At 54.6% G+C, this 15,656-nt stretch overlaps 1 protein-coding gene across 3 annotated transcripts in view; it reads left to right on the forward strand.

The window, feature by feature from the left end:
- Window positions 1–636: 636 nt before the first annotated feature.
- The window catches only part of SH3BP4 (SH3 domain binding protein 4), a 41,123-nt gene continuing 26,103 nt past the window's right edge, over window positions 637–15,656 (forward strand). Inside the window, exon 1 of one of the 3 annotated variants that reach the window (XM_075430428.1) lies at window positions 637–699. The gene's annotated coding sequence lies outside the window, so the exon portion shown is untranslated. Of the gene's footprint in view, window positions 700–3,761; window positions 4,189–15,656 lie in introns of those variants that run through there. The other 2 variants (XM_075430429.1, XM_075430431.1) reach the window with 2 other exon arrangements.

The following is a 15,656-nucleotide window of genomic DNA, read 5'->3' on the forward strand; positions in this document are numbered from 1 at the left end:
GGAAGAGGGACCAACACCGGGAAGAGGAAATTTAATCATCGGATCCGATTAAACCCAGGAAAAAACAACCCAGCGGGTGGGGAGGACCTTCTGCACTCAGCACCCTCCTGCCCCAACACTTCTCGCTCAGCTGCTTTTCCCAGGGGTGCTCCCAGATGGGGCGGCCACCGTGATGGTACCCGTGGCCACCATCTCTCTGCCACCCCCGGCCCGTCGCGCCCCTCGCCCCCGGGACCCCCATTTCCCCGGCCCCTCAGAATCACACAGTATCACAGAATGGTAGGGGTTGGAAGGGCCACGGTGACGGTACCCGTGGCCACCATCTCCCCGCCGCCCCCGGCCCGTCGCGCCCCCCGCCTCCGGGACCCCCATTTCCCCCGCCCCTCGCTCCCGGGACCCCCATTTCCCCCGCCCCCCGCCCCCAGGACCCCCATTTCCCCCACCCCTCCCTCCCGGGACCCCCATTTCCCCCACCCGGCGCCGGGTGAGACGCTCGGCGGGGTCCAACCCCACCGCACAACCGAGACCGCCCGGTTCACGCGGGAAAGGGACGAGAAGCCCCCCCCCGCTCCCCCCCCGCCCCGCGCCCGGTCCCGTGCCCCGCGGGCGGCCCCGCCCCCGTGACGTCAGCGGCGGCGAGCGCGGCCCGTGCCCGGCGGGGAGGCGGCCGGCGGGAGCGGAGCGGGGTCCCGGCGCCAGGTGAGCGGCCGCGCTGCCGGCGGGAGCGGCTCCCCCGGGGGCTCCCGCTGCCGACGCGGAAAAGTTTGGCGGCCGCGGCTCCGCGGGCCCAGGCGGGTGGGGTGGGGTGGGTGGGTGCGTGGGGAACACGCGTGGGCACCCCCCCCCCCGCGAGCGGGACCGTGGCTTGCGTGACGGGGGAGCCCCCCACGCACCGCCGGCCCCGCTCCCGCTCCCCCCGCGGACGCGCCCGTCGCCCCGGGAGTTTCGCCTGCGGCCCCGAGCATCGCCCGCCTTTGGGGGTCCCGCCCGCCGCCCGGCGAGCCCGGGGTGGTCTCAAGCCCCGGGTCCCGCCGGCGGGGGGAGGAGGGGGACACACACGACACAGGTCCCGGGCTTGGCACCCCTGCACCCAGCGGGGTGGGCGCGGGGGGCTTCGGGGGTTCTCCGGGGGCGACGAGCAAGCGCCTGCCGGTGCGTCCGGACGGTAAACTTGGGGTGATGTCTTACAGCGGAGGCTGGAGGAAGCCCGGCTGGCTTCTCCTTCTACTCCCTGCTTTCTTCTTCTCCTTCTTCTACTCCCTTCTTCTCTTTCTCCTTCTAATTCTCCTCCTTTCTCCTTCTTCTTCTCCTCCTTTCTCCTTCTTCTTCTCCTCCTTTCTCCTTCTTCTTCTCCTCCTTTCTTCTTCTTCTTCTCCTCCTTTCTTCTCCTTCTTCTCCTCCTTTCTTCTCCTTCTTCTCCTCCTTTCTTCTCCTTCTCCTCCTTTCTTCTCCTTCTCCTTTCTTCTCCTCCTTTCTTCTCCTTCTTCTCCTCCTTTCTTCTCTTCTTCTTCTCCTTTCTTCTTCTTCTCCTTTCTTCTCCTTCTTCTTCTCCTCCTTTCTTCTTCTTCTCCTCCTTTCTTCTCCTTCTTCTCCTTCTTTCTTCTCCTTCTTCTCCTCCTTTCTTCTCCTTCTCCTCCTTTCTCCTTCTTCTTCTCCTCCTTTCTCCTTCTTCTTCTCCTCCTTTCTTCTCCTTCTTCTTCTCCTCCTTTCTTCTCCTTCTTCTCCTCCTTTCTTCTCCTTCTTCTCCTTCTTTCTTCTCCTTCTTCTCCTCCTTTCTTCTCCTTCTCCTCCTTTCTCCTTCTTCTTCTCCTCCTTTCTTCTCCTTCTTCTTCTCCTCCTTTCTTCTCCTTCTTCTTCTCCTCCTTTCTTCTCCTTCTTCTGCTCCTTTCTTCTCTTTCTTCTTCTTTCTTCTTCTTCTCCTCCTTTCTTCTCCTTCTCCTCCTTTCTTCTCCTCCTCCTTTCTTCTCCTTCTCCTCCTCCTTTCTTCTCCTTCCTCTCCTCCTTTCTTCTCCTTCTTCTCCTCCTTTCTTCTCCTTCTTCTCCTCCTTTCTTCTCATTCTCTTTCTTCTTGTCTTCCTCATCAGCCACGGGTGGACCGTTTGTTGGGAGTTCGGCACTTTATTTTTTTTCTGTTTAACAGCGTTGCACCGGCTGTGCAGTGCGCATTTATTTTCCGGGAGGGTTTGCCCGGCCGGGACTTGCCGGTGTCGTGGGGTCGCTGGCCTTTGTGCTCCTTGCTGGCTTCCCCGGGGGGGTTTGTTTTTCGAGCAGGGGGTGCTGTGGCAGGGTGGGCTTAGGGCCACTGCGGCGGCAGGGTTGCTCGCAGGACGGCGTTCGGTGGGACTCGGCTGCGTTACGGGGAGGTGTGGGTCGTTATGGGGAGGTGTGGGTCGGTGGCGACGTGCTGCGGCCTTGGGCTCGGCTACTTGGGTACCCCCTTGGGTTTTTTGGGGATCCCTGGCTCGGGAGTAAACACCTGAGCCCCACGGGCTGCTTGGCGGTACTTACACTCGGAACAGCTTTGACACGAGTGGGGACGGCGGTGACCGTGGTGCGGTTTGGTGCCTGTGCCCTAGGTGAGCCACGCTATGGACGCACAAATGCCCAGCGCAGCATCCGTGTTCGGGGGGGGGGGGATGCTGAGGAAGCCCATGTTATGCCCATCACCTCCGCTCCAGCCTGCCCTTCCTGGCTAACACCACCTGAGATGCGCAGTAATTAAGTTACGGCTGTTAACGACAGAGCAGCAGCTCGGGTAGAAGCTGGAGGAGGATGGGTGTTGTGCTGACACCCCTGTCTGAGTAGTGAAACGTTCCCCCCAGCTCGGGAAGAAGGACTCATCCTTTATTTCCTAGTGCCTAACTGCACGACGGGATGCTTAGATTCACTTAAAAAGAAGAAAAAAACCAAACCCTTGCTATAGAGAATAATGTGCTCTCGGATGGCTTGTAGCTCTGAATATTTGCGTCCCATCCTGGCTCTTGCTCCCCTGCAGCAGCGTCAGTACGAGGCCCTGCGCCGGTGCCCTTGTGCGATGCCTCCAGTAGTGCCTTTTCTCCCCTTTTCTCCCTTTTCTCTCTTTGCTCCTGTTCTCTCACCCTTTCCAGCAGTTAGGCGCCCGTCCAGGGTCGCCCTGCTCGTCCTGCAGCGAGCTTTACCCCTCTGACCACGAGCAGCGAGAGGACGCAGCCGCCCACGATGCTCGCCGGTGCCCCATGCTGCGGACCCGTGTCCTCCTGGGTGGGGATTGTTTTGCTGGCAAAGATGCCAGCTTTCCATATACATATATTTCCAAAATAACTCCGGTCGGAGCCATGGAAGAGAGTGTGCTTTTCAAAAATAGCAGCGTCGTTACTTTTAATCAAATAAAGCCCGAGCGGCGCGGTGCTGCGTGGAGTGATTGCAGCCGTTGCTTGCCTCTGTGCTTGACATCCTAATTATGTTTTCATTTTAATGAGAAGAAAACTATTTGCGAAAGCAAAATATTTATTTTAGCCTGGTGGGGCTGTTCAGAAGAGCTTGAGTCTATGTTAAGGAGGTGGTTTAGACGCTGCATTTTTTAAAATGAGAAAAGCATTTGAATACGGCAAGAAGCTTTCCGTGGCAGAAGCCTGTCTGCGCAAAGGGAGCTGGCAGCTGTAGAGGTCAGAACGCGAAGGAGAATTTGCATCCGCCTTTTTCCTCTTCTTTTCAAGAGGTCTGAAAGTTGCCTCGCCTCCTGGTTCGGAGGCTGGATTTCTGATGGCAGCTGAAACAGAAACGAATGCAAACAACCCCAGCTGGGAGTCTCTCAACCTTAGGTTTGGCACCTGCCTTTTCTCTCCTGTCCAAAATTAATTCTGAAAGCACCTGAGCTTGGCAGACCGCCCCGGAGGCTGGCCGGGAGATGCTAAGGAGGTGGGACGGGTTTCCAGCGGGTCACAGGTTTGCTGTCGCTGCAAAAAGGGCGTGCTTTGGGTCGGCGGGGCTGGCTGTGACGCTGCTCGACCAAGGGTGGTCCTCGGTGGGTGTTCGGGCGCCCAGCGTTCCCGCGGAGGGGTGTCCGCGGCGGTCGAGGGGCGTCCACGGTGGTGGGAGGCTTCCTCGAGCAGAGGGCTGAGAATCTCTTGCTCGTTGGCTGCGGATGGCAACTCTCGGAGGAGTTTTCTAGCGAAACGTCGACTTCCCCAGCAACCAGCGATGAGCCAGGTTTGAAAGAGGGGGGTCAGCCTGCTGGGAAATGTATTTGTCCTCCTTACCTGGAATACATACAGAGAAGTGTTCTTCAGCGCTGTACTCTTGCAGGGTTTTCGGTCTGGTTTGCTCTTAAAAGTTGCTCGAATGGGACCTCCTGGAGGTCGCGGGACAGGGTTAAATGATGGGTTTATAGGTGGCTTGGGTAGCATCGTGCCTGGGTGCCGAAGGGATGGCTTCCTCCCTGCGTTGTGCTCACACCCTCGGGCTCTGTGCCTCTGGTGGGTTCATTGCGGGGGGTTTTGTGTAGGCTTGCAAGGGACAGCCTGGGGTGGGAGAGGATGGCTGTGTTTGTCAAGACCAATATGTGGCTGCCAGGCTGGGTGCTGCCTGGGGTTCCAGCAGGTCGAGGGAGGTTCTCCTCCCCCTCTACACTGCCCTAGTGAGGCCCCATCTGCAGTACTGTGTCCAGTTCTGGGCTCCCCAGTTCAAGAAAGATGGGGAGCTACTGGAGAGAGTCCAGCAGAGGGCTACGAGGATGAAGAGGGGACTGGAGCATCTCTCCTACGAGGAGAGGCTGAGGGAGCTGGGCTTGTTTAGCCTGGAGAAGAGAAGGATGAGAGGGGACCTAATAAATGCCTATAAATCTCTCAAGGGTGGGTGTCAGGAGGATGGGGCCAGGCTCTATTTAGTGGTGTCCAGGACAAGGGGCAACGGGCACAAACTGAAGCAGAGGAAGTTCCAGCTGAAGATGAGGAAGAACTTCTTCCCTCTGAGATGACGGAGCACTGGAACAGGCTGCCCAGGAAGGTGGTGGAGTCTCCTTCTCTGGAGATATTCAAGACCCGCCTGGACGAGGTCCTGTGCAGCCTGCTGTAGATGACCCTGCTTTGGCAGGGGGGCTGGACTAGATGACCCACAGAGGTCCCTTCCAACCCCGAACATTCTGTGACTCTGGGTGCCTTGCCCTCTGGATGATGGCCCGCTGTGGTACAGGAGGCATCTCCACTGTCAGTGCCAGCTGATGAACCCTTCCGGGCTGCTCTCTCAGATCTGCAGAACGAGGTTTTAGCTCAAAAAGCACAAAACGAGTCCCCCGTTGTTTCACTGGGGACCAGAGCTCCGGCATCAGAGTGCTCCCCTGGTCCCTGTGCGAGCCGAGGATGCTTCGCTGCTGCTGCCGGAGCTGCATCCGCTCTCTCCTTGCAAGCACGGCGCGAACAATCCCGGCACTGACCCTGCCGAGGGGCCGGCGTTCGGGCATAGGGCTGTCATTGTTGGAGGGCCTCGAAAGCACCGTGCCAGCCTTGGCTGGGGCAGGGAGCACGTGGACCTCTCGGCACTGGCACGGGGAAGAACCTGCCGCCCGCCGTGACTTTGGAAGCCAGCGCCGGAGGGGCGGCTGAAACCCTGGGCGTGCTGGGGGGCAGCCGGAGGGCTGCTCCTCGTGGAGGTGAGGGGCCTGATTGCTCTCCCTGAAGGGTTGGTACGGGGATGGAAGGACAGCCTTGCTTCTTCGTTACAAAGCTGCAGGGTTTATTAAACACAGAAGTGTGAATTGCAGCCTGAGCTGACTGTGTGACCATAAATAATGTTTGCTTTTTAAAAATGCAAAAGGAGAAAATGCTTGCAGGACCTGTAGCTTCGGCTGGTGGGAGCAGGTCCTCCAGTGGGCTCGTGCATGTCCTGACAAACCCCTCTCCTTCCAGTGCAGAGGCTTGGCTTGCTAAATGAGGCGGAGAGACTTGCTCCCAGCAGCTCCAATGTTCGCATCTAGTTTTCACCAAACGCTCGAGCAATGTCCCAGTAACACGGAAAACATCCACAGGGCCACGCTGAGGGGACGTTTTTTGAGGATACCCATGGCATCGCTCCTCTCCCGTGGTCCTTACGGAAGCCTGGGGTCCTTAATTTCTCCCAGTGGTCCTTGGAGTCAGATGATTTCAGGGTATTTCTGCTCCCTTGGGCTTGTAAAGAAGAGCATGGGAGTGTGGAGAGGGACACGTACCGGTGGCTCACAGCAACAGGAAAATGAAGGAGCGTGTGAAATCTCTCTGCTGCTCGGGGCGGTTTGCGGGTCCAGCAGGCAGCTGCGCTCCCCTGTGCGTGTTGACGGTGTTTCCAGGGTAAAGCTGGTGTTTGGTGGGTCAAAGAGCTGGCTGTAAAACTTCCAACTCTCTTTCATGCTGTCCTTGGATTCATTTTTCTCCTCTGCTAGGAAGGTTGACGTTTTGGGTGGGTTGCATGTTGTTTGAAGAAGTCATCGCTGTCCCACAAGCAGCACCTGCTGTCTTTAATCCCATTTTTTTGTGGAAACCTAGCACTGTTTGTGGGCCAGCCAGTCTGCCGCTCCTCCGTTACGAACCCCTTGGCCAGTCCCCCCCCACCCACGTGAAATATTTCTATTTTTAACCTGCTGATCTCATTCCAATTCGTGCAAGCGTTTATTTTCGGTGCCGAGAGGTAGCTGTTCCCAGCTGGCGTATGAACGGGCTGCCGGGGAGCGTAACGCTCTCATTACTGAGAGAAGAAAACGAATCGCAGGTCCTAGGGCTCGATGTTCCCGCCTGCTCCTACGCGAGTAGTTGCTCCTTGCTCTCGCAGGGCGAGGTGTTTCGTCAGACCCGTCGGCGGGAAGGCGCTGCGCGTTGCGTCCCATCTCCTCTTCGCCGGCGACGGCTCGGCTGGTGCACCCCATCCGCATGTGCAGGTGAGGGATGCGAGAGCAGCTTCGTAGCCTCAAACCCGTATATATTAAAATACAAAGGCGGAAGGAGGCTGAGTCATTTATTTTTTTATTTTTTAATCTCTCTCGTCTTGCTTCAGCATCCGAGCGCTTTTGCGCAAGCTGGAGGGACGGTAATGCGCGTCTGGTTTGCAGCCCTGTTAAATGAAGGGGGGGAAGCTGCAATAATAATAATATTCATAAAATGGTAGTAGTAATATTCATAAAATAGTAGGAATAATATTCATAAAATGGTAATAACAATGTGAAAGCCTTTCCTTTTCACAGTTCCCTGCAGGCTCTGAAGTTGCTTCCCCTGCACCCTCCTCCTGCCCCGCGGGAGGCTTGCCCTGGGGAACATCCCATCATTTTCAGGAGGGGCGATCGCTGCCGCTGAGCGAAAGCAGATGTTTTCCAGCTGACTCCAGGAAACACCCTTTTGACACAGCAAAGAAGCGCGGCTGCGGTGTGTAGTCGTTAGGTTGGGTTGCTCGCCCCGTGCAAGGCTATCGCTTCCCACTCCCCGGCTCGCTCTCCGGGGGTAAATCCAGCAGCCGCCCTTCTTCCCTCCTGCCTGGCCAGCCTGGCTGCTCTCCGGGGATAAATCCAGCAGCTGCCCTTCTCCCCTCATGCCTGGCCAGCCTGGCCACTCTCCAGGGGTAAATCCAGCAGCCGCCCTTCTCCCCTCGTGCCTGGCCGTGCCGCCGGGATGAAGTGCTTTAGGTCGTCTGTTAAGGGGGAGGGTGCCTGCGTGGTGCGTGGCCTTGTTTGAACGACGCTGGCTGTTTCCTTAGGAACAGAAAAGGCTTTTTTGGAGTTGAACAATGATGCGTGCCTGGCTCAGTCAGTGGAGAAAAGCAAGGCAGGAGATGTTTTACAGTCGTTGCTGCATTTCGCTTGCCAGCGAGCCCGGCGAGAGTTCATTACTGGTTGTGATGGTCCTCCGTGGTGGTGGTCGACGGCATGTTCTTCCAGCCTGATGGCGTTGCACCAGCAAAGTGTTGGGGCTGGGGAGCACGAGCCATGTTACATTGAGTTAGAGGGGTTTGAAGTCGGGATAAATCCGCGGCTGGGTTCGGCTGGACCTCTTGGCTGTGGCTGTCCCAGGTCGGCATCGGTGCAGACACGGCTTCAGCAAGTGCCGGGGCTGGCTGGAGCATCCATCGGTTTGCTGGGCTCGGTGGGAGAAGGTGCTCGAGTTGTCCATCTAAAAAACATCTACACCAGGTAAAGGGTGGAGGAAGTGAGTGAAAAGAGCAGGAATTTGAGTAACCAGCGTGGTGGTCGCACAGGGAATTGAGACCAAAGTCTCCCAGGTCACGCACGCCTCCGGGAGCCGAAATAACCCGAGCTGGGGTCGTGTCTGTGTGGGAGATGTTGAAGCTTCAGCTCCCGCGTTATTCCCTGCTGCACTGCCGTCGTCTTCGTTCGCATCCGCTCCCAGAGCAGCCCGGGGGGACGCGGGGTCCCTCGGCACACGGCTGCCGCAGCTATAATTAAACAAAGAGAAACTCTTTATTTTTTTGTAACTGATCCAGCTTCCGGAAAATGGCAGCGAGCTGAAGGGAGGGAAACAAAACAAGCCCTTGCCCGGCCAGAAAAAGCGTCCTCACCTCTGTGGCATTTCCTTGCTTTCATTCCCCCCTCGCCAGCCTCCCTCCCCAGCCCCTCGCATCCTGGCCGCCGCATTGAAAACCTGCCATCAGATTAGCGGTGCCGGGGTGGGGTTGCTCTCCGCCGGCGTGAGAAGTGTTTCCCAGCTGGCAGCGTGCATGCAAACCGAGCCTTGGAAACGGCTCTTCTCGCTCCCTCGAGCACTGTGCCTCCTGCCCCAAACCCCTCCATGCTTTTTTTTTTTACCCCCTTGCTCACTAAAAACACCATTAACATTTTTTTCTGCGTGCGTGGCTGCGCCTTTGGTATGAAATGAGCTGTTAAAGCGTTTTAAAAAGCACAGGGGAGTAGTTCCTGACGCCTGGGAGCGACGGGTCCTTTGCAATTCATGAGGTTTGGAGTTAGGGGGGGAAAGAAAAAAGAGGAGATGTGGGGGTGCATCCCACAACAGAAGGAGGAGGAGATGTGCGGGTGCGTCCCGCAGAAGAAGAGGAGGTGGGGGGGTGTCCCGCAGCTTGTCTTCCTGAGCGCTGGCTTCTCCCCGCTTACGGAGACTGCGAGCTGCAGATTTGTTGGAGCAGCCTCCGGACAAGCGGTACCTTTGTAGGTGTTCATCGCCCGTTTGCTCGGATGGAAGAGGACAAGTAGGCTTTCTGGGGGAATGGGATGAAAGCACGGGGACCCCAGCAATAGGTGTGTTGTTTTTTGGGTGGCTTTGTTTTGTTTTTTTAATACCAGCTTCCTGGGACGTGGCTCCTTTCCAGCCCTTTGCGGCAGCCGTCCTGCTCATCAGGGAGCTAAACAGCAGTGGCCACAAAGCAAGTCTTTCTCTTGGCCTTCACGAGCATTTTGCTTGGTTATCTCTGGGTGAGGGCCGCGTGCAGACAAAGTATTTACTGTCCCTGGGAGACGGCGATTACATCGTCAGCAAAGCAGCTAGCTCATGCTGTCAGCTCCGGCCTTGACCAGCTTATCGTCCGAAGAGTTACGGGCAGCATTGCTGGCTTCCTTGAGCTTCCTGTGTCTGCTTCGCGCCGGACCGGGGCAAAGATGCTCTGGGATGGGGACATCAGGGTGGTGGGTCTCCTCCCATGCGTCCATTCGCTGCAGCCTTGCCTGGGTCTTCTCCGTGCGGAGTCTGTCCTGCTTAGGCTGGAAGTGAAAAACAAATGAAGGTTTGGGGTTTTTCTGGGTTTTCCGGCTGGTTTTCTTTCTCTTTGTAAGTTGGTTGGAGTCAGCAAGCGCTGCTGAGAAACAGCTCGGTGCCATCAGTAAGCGCTTCCCAGTAATTTTTCCCGTCTCTCCTGCTGCTCCCAAGGTGTGGCCCCTGCTCCCTGGAGAGAGCTGGAGCTGCTCCGGAGTGGTGCGCCTGAAAGTTAATCACGGCCGACAAAACGCCTTAATTAGCTTAGTTAGCCAGACGGTCCATCTGGACTCGTGCAGCGCGTGATGAGATCCCGTGAAACAAAATTGGCGACGGGGGGAACATCGGCTCGTTCCAGTCCCCAGGAGACGTGCCGTGGCCTCCAGCGCATCCCCTCTCTTGGACCTGCAGGGAGTGGGAGATGTTTTTCCAGGAAGCGCTTAAAAATTATGTGTTGACGTGGAGCACAGATCCCAAGTGCTTTTGGGTGAGCAGGGCTTGCTTTTTTTCTTTTTTGTTCATCTGCCTGATTTTCAGCAGGACAGCCCTGCGGCGGGACAGCCCTGCGGCTCCTCAGAGGTGCAACCGGCCGGAGCAGCCACTGCCTCTTCAGCTCCTGCTCTGCCTATTAATAGGAGCTATTAAAATGTTCACCAAATCCAGGATGCAGGACATGACTGGGCATGGAAACAGTGAGCAAGAAAAGCTTTAGCCCAGTATGCTGTTTGAGCAGAGGAATGCAGGGCCTTGCAGCAGGGATTTGGGGAGGGCGAGCGTTTAACCCCCTCTCTGCAATTGCCCTGTAGCGGGGGTGATCTTTTCATCCCGGCTTCACCTCCGTGCGTTGGCCCCTGTTTTAAACCCTCGCCGTACAAGCATCCCGGGGGAAAGCTGCTTGGTTTTCCTGCCCGTGATGGGAAACCCCAGCGCAGGCAAGCGGAGATGCATCCTTTAGGTACTGGGGGCGGATGCATATCCTGAAGGGTTTGGGTACCAGCGGGCAACACTGCAGGGAAGCTGAGGCACAGAGCATCAGCGTCGCCTGGGTCCGTGCAGCGGTACAATCTGAGCGTTGAGCCGTGGTTTCTGCAGTTGTGATGCCCGTGCCTCCAAATACGGGCTCTAAAATCATGTCGGAAGTGCGTTTGGGGGTGTGGGAGGAAATAAATCAGTGTCCAGATTGCCCTGAAGTCAGGTGGGATAAAAGGAATAAAAATATTTGCAGTTTGGCCTTCTTTTTAGGGGACTGTGACCAGAAAGGAGTGATGCCAGCGCTGCATCAGATGGTCCCCTCGCTTGGATGGGGAAGGGGAGGCATTGTGCTTTGGGAAAGGGCAGGTGGTGGTTCCTGGCTTAAGGCTGCTTTGAGGTAATTTAGCTTGTGAAAGCAGAGCAGAGGGTGATTCCCTGCGTGGGGGTGACGCTGCCCACGCTGCGGGGATGTTTGTGTGCAGGGCGTCTTCCTTCGGGCTGAGCATCCCTCGCCCGGCGCTGTGGGATCCCGCCTGGATGCCGTGGGGAGGTCCTAGCTCGTCCCCGGGTCCCAAGCAGTGCCAAGGCAGAGGATTCCGAGCATCAGCCTGATTTCCTTCTCCTTCTGTGGATGGGAGATATGGGAATGGCTTGGACCCAGAGGTCTGAGCGTAACCATGATAATTCCTACGTAGTGCTGCAAACACTTCCTCCTCCCCTTTGCCTTTAAGTATAAAAATCCTCATCCCTCTTCCCGCACACAAAATGTGAGTAATGTTAGAGAAATTTGGGATGAGGCCCAGCAAACGATCGGATATCCGGCTAAGCACATCTCTGACTTCTGAACTAAAAGCTCCCATATGACTAATGTGGCAGAAGAACTGACAGATTTTGGAGGAGTGTATTTTATGTTGGTGCTCTGCGTTACATCTGTTCTCACACAGTAAGACTCCAGTCTGCAGAACTTGGAAATGGCTATTTTTTTAAATCATATTGCGCTGAAGTACTAACACGTTGTTATTTGTCCAGCTGAAATCGAAGCTGACAATAGTAAGCACTAAATTTAAAAATAAATAATAATAATACTAGTTCTTTTGTACCTGCATGTGGTGTGTTTTGGTTGATAGTCTTGACATGGGCTCTGTGAGCCGTAAATGTTGTTTACTGGGACCATGCATGGAAAAAAAGCTGAATTCAGTGTAGAAGTGGAGAGCTGGGAGGCTGAAATGCTGGTGGATGTTGCTCTTGGTAATGACGAATGGCAGTGGCTGACTCTCTTTTTGTCATCTTTTCTCCTTCTGGTCAGTGCCATAAAAGTTTCTGTTTCTTTCCCATTGATCGAGTACTTAAGTCATTCTTCTGAATATAAATCTGCCATAGTGCGTCAGCTGTGCCCGGGATTTCACTTCTTTTATGTGTCACTTCAAGCAAGTTTTAATTAAAAAAAAAAAAAAGTCCATCTGCATTGGTTTGATACTCAGGCTCTCTTTTCTCATCAAGAGTGTGTCTAATTCTGGCCTGACCCTGGCCCTTTGAGAGCCAAGTCCTTCAGGCTGGGTGCGGGCATCAGCTGGTTGTGTTGGAGAGCATCCCTCGGCTCTTGGAAAGCTCTTGCTGCCTCCTCTGCTGGTCCCTGCAGAGGTGCCCCAGCCCCGGCACCAAGATCTGCTGCACTTCTAGACACAAGTCCATTGAGATATGGATGGGCTTGATCCTACAGGGCAGAAATCTGGGGTGTTGCTGTGAAAGATGCTGAGAAAAGGAGGTGTTGTCTAGGCGAGATGATGAGGATGGCCATGGATGGTGCCCTGGCATGTTGGCTATGCCTGGAATTGTCTGCTCTAGCCAAGAGCTTGCTGCTTGTAGATCCAGATCCATGCTTTAGATATGGAGCCAAAATTAAAAGACACACATCACCCTGATTATCAAAGCAGCCTTGAAGCAGAGCTAGTGGTAGGATTGAAGTTGTTTTCCACAGAAATCCGTAGACAGCAGGTTCTTTGCTGCACGTGGCGGACGTTCAGCTGACCGAAGGCATCTGTCCCTGAATATAAGGGGCTTTTTAACCTGATTTTAGTCCTTACTTTCTAAAACAAGGCATTCTTCTAGAGACAGCGGACAACTTTGGGCTTTTCTGTATCCCCTGGTTGGCTGTCAGCAACAGCTTTCTCTTTTTTTTTTTTTTTTCCCTCTAATGTGGGCATTTTTGTGTTGATCTAAGAAAGCTGTGCCACGGCTGATAACGCTTCGCCCCTAATTCAAGCTGCAGTAATCCGAAGCTGGGCGGTGTGGTCTGTTGCCACAGAAATCTCAGCGGGAATGAATGGAGCGCCCGGCTCATGGGCTTGCACAGGGGGGCTGTGAGGTTCCTCGGGGCCCTCGTGTCTTGAGCTTGAGAAGCGAGGGAAGGTGCGTCTCCTTACAGCCTCACCTGGGGCTGACTTCTCAGGGATGGCACAGAGGGAATAACTTGCCCTTTGGAAATATCCCCTCTGCAGAGGCTTAGAGTTGCCTGTTTTCAGAGGATGCTCTCGTGATGGTGCATCACCGTGGTTTGATGCATGGGCACGAGGGTGTTTTGTGCTTGCAAGAAGTGCAGTGCAGAAAGTTGTAGAAACCAACTCCACTCAGCTCCAAAAGCTCTGCTTTGAGCAGGGAAAAATGTACCATTCCTTTAAGATGACTTTCAGGTGTCATTTTATTTTGCCTGTTGACTAACGCTACAAAAACCCTGCTTCGCCCCGGCAACGCGAGCTATTTTAAGCAAAGGTGAGATTTTATTACGGAAAATATTAGGAAAGGTTTCTTTAGTGAAGGAGTGGTCAGGCAGTGGAACAGGCTGCCCAGGGAGGTGGTGGGGTCACCATCCCTGGAGGGGTTCAAACAATGTGTAGGTATTGCACTTCAAGACATGGTTTAGCAGGCACGGTGGTGCTGGGGTGACGGTTGGACTTGATGATCTTAGAGGTCTTTTTCAACCTTGATGATTCTATGATTTTGCCAAATTTATGGAAATGACTATTTCTGCATCAAGGTGTCTTGCTAAAGAGAGGCGTCTCCCCAGAATGGGTCAGCCCGAAGAAGGCTGTGTCCTAGGCACGGAGAAGCAGCATATCTTTGACATTGCACACAGTGGAGGCTGTGGTCTCACTTCTTACCACTTTAATTTTGACAGCATCCAGACAAGGGCCTGATGCATTTTTAACTGACGCAAAACTAAACAGTTCAAAGTGCGTAACTTTGTTTGCAGATAAACCCTTCCAATAAACGCTCGGGTCTTCAAATGATGAAATCAGTTTCTTATCAGCCATCTGACCAGTGATGATGGGATCGAGCAGCTTTTAACCTGGCGAGACTGAAACAACAAACTGAAGTACAGACAGATGGGGTGGGTGGTGTTATTTTGAGATTTTTCCTTTATGGCACTATTGATGTTATGGAAAGTGCTTGGATTATATCTGGCGTTCTTCACCCCCAGGTTGCGTTCCTCATAGTTAATTTGCAGGTTGCATGAAGCCTCCGTGCAGTTTGACGGGCTTTAATTTCAGGGGCAACTAATTAAACAAGGAGGTGTGGTGTTTGGTCTTGTGTTGCATAAACACTGGCCTGTTTTCCTTTATCTCAGACACCTTCCTGGCTGGCAGTGGTGGGGGCCTGCACCTGGAAAACTAATTCCCACCTGTAGACAAGCTCTAATCTAAATTAAGGCAAGGACTTTGCTGCCTAAAACCACCTGAAATAATCCACGTGTTCTTTTGTGCCGATGTGGTGAGTCTGCTGTTGAAAGCCTGCTCTGAACTGGAGCAGGAACACTTTCTGGGATGGGTCTGCGACCCGCTGGATTTGCAGGGGAGATCAAATTGAAAGAATGGAGTTTTTTCCAGCAAGTCCTAATCCACGCTCTGGGCTGGAGCAGGTGTCTCTCCTCGTGTCTGCTTCTTGCTGCATCCCATGGAGCAAGCAACCCACAGTCTGGTTTAACCTTCGTGTTGCTTTCTAATGAGAAGACCATCAGCTCCAGCAAACGGTTAAACCGCTTAAACCCAGGTAGCGTGGGGAATCTGGTTTGGAAATGTTTACCAAGGACAAGTGCTTAAAACCCCCTCTGTTTTGAGGAAATGCTGCTGCAAGGTGCTGATCGCATCTGTTTCTGCCTAACTGAGCCTTGTGATGGTGTTGGCTCCCGTCGGCATGTTCAGCGTAGCTGGAGGTGTCGTGTAATCCACCAGCAGATCAGTACCTGGCCTAATCAGCAAGGTGTGTAAGACCATTAAATCGAGGGTAAGCTTTTGCACGGGTTCATCGCTCGAATGAGGTTTTCGGTTTGATAATCCAAAGAGGACTTATTCGTGAGCCAGAGAATCTGGCTGCGAGGTGGTGGCTGCTCACTCTCTGTGGGTGTGCTCAGGCAGCGAGCTGGGAACAACCCCCCTCTTTTTTTCCTAAAATGGACCTCCTGACCGAGGTCAGGAGCAAGTCCAACTGACCTGGGGGCTGCAGCTCTGTCCTGGCTACCTGCTTACAAAGTCACCTTTTGGGTGTCCCGTGGGTGGCTGTTGCATGCCCATCCTGCCCACGGTATCTGCATCTTGAAGGCAGCCCTCTCTTTTTAGAAGATGAGCATGGCAGATAAGTCCAGAGGACAAAGCAAGGCTGATTATTTTTCAGCCTTTGATGTTCTTTGTGCGAGGAAGTGGTCAATGTGGGGAAGATACGTCTTGGTGGAGTGCTTGGGCAGGGAGAGCTGCATGGAGTTGGTGACGTGTTGGTCTACAAGCGGGTTGGAGCTAGCTCAGCTCTGGTGGGCTAGCTTGTCTCTGGAGCTTTTTGCTGTCCTCTCTGTGTGTTGCTGCATCAGTTACGGTTCCAGCCTCCCCATCCAGCAGCTCAAGTGACTTTCCTGTGCCTGCCCTTCTCTGGTCACGCTGGTGGGACTGGTTTCCCAACATTGCAGCTGGGAACAAGGAGAGCACATGGCTCTGCGCATTGCACCAGCAATTCAGCTGAGAACAGCTACTTCTTTCCGTC

This window comes from Opisthocomus hoazin, chromosome 9, assembly GCF_030867145.1.
Source record: "Opisthocomus hoazin isolate bOpiHoa1 chromosome 9, bOpiHoa1.hap1, whole genome shotgun sequence".
Classification (NCBI taxonomy): Eukaryota; Metazoa; Chordata; class Aves; order Opisthocomiformes; family Opisthocomidae; genus Opisthocomus; species Opisthocomus hoazin.